Source organism: Acomys russatus, chromosome 20, assembly GCF_903995435.1.
Source record: "Acomys russatus chromosome 20, mAcoRus1.1, whole genome shotgun sequence".
NCBI classification, from domain to species: Eukaryota; Metazoa; Chordata; class Mammalia; order Rodentia; family Muridae; genus Acomys; species Acomys russatus.
In genome coordinates this window covers 56,921,196-56,925,261 of record NC_067156.1, presented here as the reverse complement: position 1 = coordinate 56,925,261, position 4,066 = coordinate 56,921,196, and the positions used below count along the sequence as shown (strand labels likewise).

The 4,066-nt window shown below is 43.4% G+C and overlaps 1 pseudogene; it reads left to right on the top strand.

Annotated features, from left to right (window-relative positions):
- The first annotated feature begins 2,294 nt into the window (after window positions 1–2,294).
- LOC127204419 (non-POU domain-containing octamer-binding protein-like) lies at window positions 2,295–3,836 on the top strand (annotated as a pseudogene).
- The last annotated feature ends 230 nt before the right edge of the window (window positions 3,837–4,066 follow it).

The window sequence follows — 4,066 nt, the reverse complement described above, 5'->3', positions numbered from 1 at the left end:
AGGAAGGAAATAGAAGAGGAAAATGGAATTATGTTATTGTCTCAAAACATAAAAATTAATAATAAATATTTCATAAGATTCAATCAATAAATTTTTAAAAATTGTATAAAACTCTCAAAGAGCTAATAAAAATGAAAATTTTGAAAAACTGAAGTCCTGTATCTTTCAATTCATTTTAAAATATAATTCATTAATTTAGAGAAACTGGTAGTTATAAGCTCTATAAATCATTTAAACAATTCCCTGGGAAGAAGAGAGAGATTGGAAGAAAACTGAGCACAATAAATAGAACCATCAATACTTGCATCTACGTGTAACAAACATTTAAAGGTGATATAAATTGTACAAATCTCAAAATGGAGAACTTCAGCCTTTCCTCCCTTTTTGGATACTCTAAGACCATCTCAGAATGGTTAATTCATTCCTAGCTGTGACGCATATCACTGGTCCAATACCTGAATGTTTGGGAAGCCCCATGTTTTTTGTTACTCAGCCTCATGATCTCTAGTGGCCTTCCATAGCACTTGTCATGGTGGTTTGAATGAAAATGGCCCCATAGGATTGTATATTTGAACATTTAGTTCCCAGATTGTGAACTACTTAGGAAGGATTAGGGGGTGTGGCCTTGTTGAGCTCTCTGCCTTCCTTTTGCAGATAAGATGTCAACTCTCAGCTAATGCTACATTGCCCTGCCTGCCTGCCTGCTACCATGCTCCCCACCATGATGATTATGGACTAATCCTCTCAAACTGTAAGCAAGTCCCTGTTAATGCTGTCTTGGCGCATATAAAATTGTGAATGTAAATCAATATCTATCATCTCTTGTCATTATCAACTTAAGACATCTGTCTAGACCTAAAAACATCTTAACCCCTGAACAACTAAGATTAACTGTAAAACTAAACTATCCGGTCTTCAGCCCCATCAGAGACTTGAGACAGAATAAACTTGATTACCTGAGTATGCCAGGAGTACAGGTTAGCAGCTTTCCAAATGAGAAGATGACAGAGGCAGTTTTCTACCTGAGCAGTCACCCAAAACTCATATTATTGTTTCCCCCTCCCATCTTGGTGTCTGACTCCCTAAGTCTGTAAGCACCTGAGCATCACTCTACTAGGTTTCCAAGTGCCACTGCTACTGCTGATTCTAGAACAAAGCAAACTACACGATGGCTTCCCACTAATGACAGTATTTCTAGTATCCACACCCCGGTGTTTGAAAGCCGTTCGACATGCAAAGGAAAGGAAGACGTGCAGAGATGGCTGACGTGTGGTCTTAGACAAAGAGTAAAAGGAGACTGTAACATGCTTTTGTGGGGTAAGGTTTAGAGCTGCTCTAGGAATCTTGAGTCATGTCAAAAGGACAGGGACACCAGCTTCAAGGAGGAGAGTCTCCTGGCTGAACTAATTCAGCATCAAAATACACAATGATGGTAACCGATCGTAAACCAGGAACCCACGAGTGTGCCGTGATCCACTTGTCATTTGTAGTGGAATCCAATCTGTTGTCACTTACTTCCTAACATGTAACATCCTTTGCAATGACCTTTACAGGAGAGAAATGTAGAGGGTCCCTTCCTAACTGACCAATGCGAGTTAATATCCTACTAAAGTGACACTGTGTGTCTATTGAAATGCTGCAACATGAAATAACTCAAGGCAACATGTTAAACAATTTTAAAGTGTTCCCTGCAAATACACAGTCTTACTCAGAGGAAGCATCAGATGAACCCATATCAAAGCACTGTCAACAGCAATACTGCTTTACTTTAATTTTTTTATTTTTAAAATAATCAGGATTATAATAGCTAAGGCAACTATATGACTAAATGAAATGTGGAAATCTGAAGTGGGCTCTGTAAGTCAGGCTGTAAAGTGCCTGGGTATAGCTGTTGATTTGGACCATACACTAATGATGTATGATTCTCTCTGCAGTAAACAGTCTCCAATGTGTTTTCAACAAACTGGCCATGCATCTAAAACGTAACACTCAAATGGTTCAAGGAAACAGATAGTGATAATGTATATACCTATTTCTAGAAAGAGCTAGAAGGAGAAAATGAATGTAAAAAACTGACAAAGATTGAGTCTGGAAAGATACATACCTCTTTGCAACATTTCTGTAACTTGAAAATATATCAAAAATAAAAACCTGGGCTCATTTCTCGGGATGGTGGAGGCAATGCAAAATCGCCATTACTCTGAATAAAGAACTGTGGGCAGAGGGAGGCGAGGTTAGAGAGAACTGGGAGACAGGAACTTTCCTGGATCCAAATCGAAGTCAAGGGTGCAGAAATGCAGAGCAATAAAGCCTTTAAGCTGGAGAAGCAGAACCATTCTCCCAGGAAATGCCATCAGGATCACCATCAGCAGCATAAGCCGCAGTTTTAGCCGCAGCCACAGCCGCAGCTGCAGCTGCAGCCGCAACCGTAGCCATAGCCGCAGCAACCACCCTCACCAGTGCCTACCAACAGTCAACAGCAGAGCAGCCAGAATGAAGACTTGACTACTGACCTAAAGAATTTTAGGAAACCAAGACAGAAGACCTTCACCCCCTGACATCACTGAGGAGGAGCTAAGGAAACTTTGTGAGATGTACGGGAAACCAGGCGAAGGTTTCATTCTTAAGGATAAAGCTTTGGCCTTATTCGTTTGAAAACAGGAACCCTAGCAGAAATTGCCAAAGTGGAACTGGACAAACAATACGTCACTCCATGGAAAGCAGCCACGCATGCGCTTTGCTTGTCATAGTGCATTCCTTACAGTCTGCAGCCTTCCTAAATACATGCTCAGCGAACTGGGGGAAGAAGCCTTTTCTGTGTTTGGTCAGGTGGAGAGGGCTATGGTCATTGTGGATGACTAAGGAAGGCCCTCTGGGAAAGGCATTGTCTGGTTCTCAGGGAAGCCAGCTGCTCGGAAAGCTCTAGACAGTTCCAGTGAAGGGTCCTTCTTGCTAACCACATTTCCTCAGCCTGTGACTGTGGAGCTTATGGACCAGTTAGATGTTGAAGAGGGACTTCCAGAGAAGCTGGTTATTAAAAAAAACAAAACAAAAAACAAAAAACAAAAAACCAGCAATTTCACAAGGAGCGAGAACAGCCACCCAGACTTGCACAGCCTGGGTCCTTTGAACATGAGTATGCCATGCGCTGGAAGGCACTCATTGAGATGGAGAAGCAACAGCAGCACTCATTGAGATGGAGAAGCAACAGCAGCACTCATTGAGATGGAGAAGCAACAGCAGCACTCATTGAGATGGAGAAGCAACAGCAGGAGCAAGAGGACCGAAACATCAAGGAGGCTCATGAGAAGCTGGAAATGGAGACGGAGGCAGCACACCCTGAGCACCAGGTTATGCTAACGAGGCAGGGTGTGATGAGGCGTCAAGAAGAGCTCCGGAGAATGGAGGAGCTGCATAACTGAGAGGTTCAGAAACGAAAGCAGCTAGAGCTCAGGCAGGAAGAGGCGCTCAGGCGCCGTGAGGAAGAAATGCGACAAGAAGAAATGATGTGACGACATCAGGAAGGACTCATGGGAACCTTCCCTGATGCAAGAGAATGAGAGATACTGATGGGCCAAATGGCCATGGGAGGCACTATGGGCATGAACCATAAAGGCGCCATGTTCCCTGCTCCTGTGCCAACTGGTACTCCAGCTCCTCCAGGACCTGCCTCTATGATGCCAGATGGAACCCTGGGATTGACCCCACCAACAACTGAACGTTTCGGCCAAGCTGCTACAACGGAAGGAATTGGAGCAATTAATGGAACCCCTCCTGCATTCAACCGTCTAGCTCCAGGAGCTGAATTTGCTCCAAATAAATGGCGCCATTATTAAATCAAGTTGCAGTGTCTAGTTTGCCGCAACCTTTAAAAGAAGAGGCCTTTTTGGACTAGCCAGGACTCTACCCTGGAAAAGTGTTATGGATTCTTCCCAATAGATAGGTCTTCCCTGCCTGTACTGCTCTGGGGAGTATGCTTGGAGGCAGAGGGCAAGGGAGGGGTGGTATTCTTAACAAATCAAAGTATGGTATATTGATTTATCAAGTCTGTCTGGTGCATTCCTGA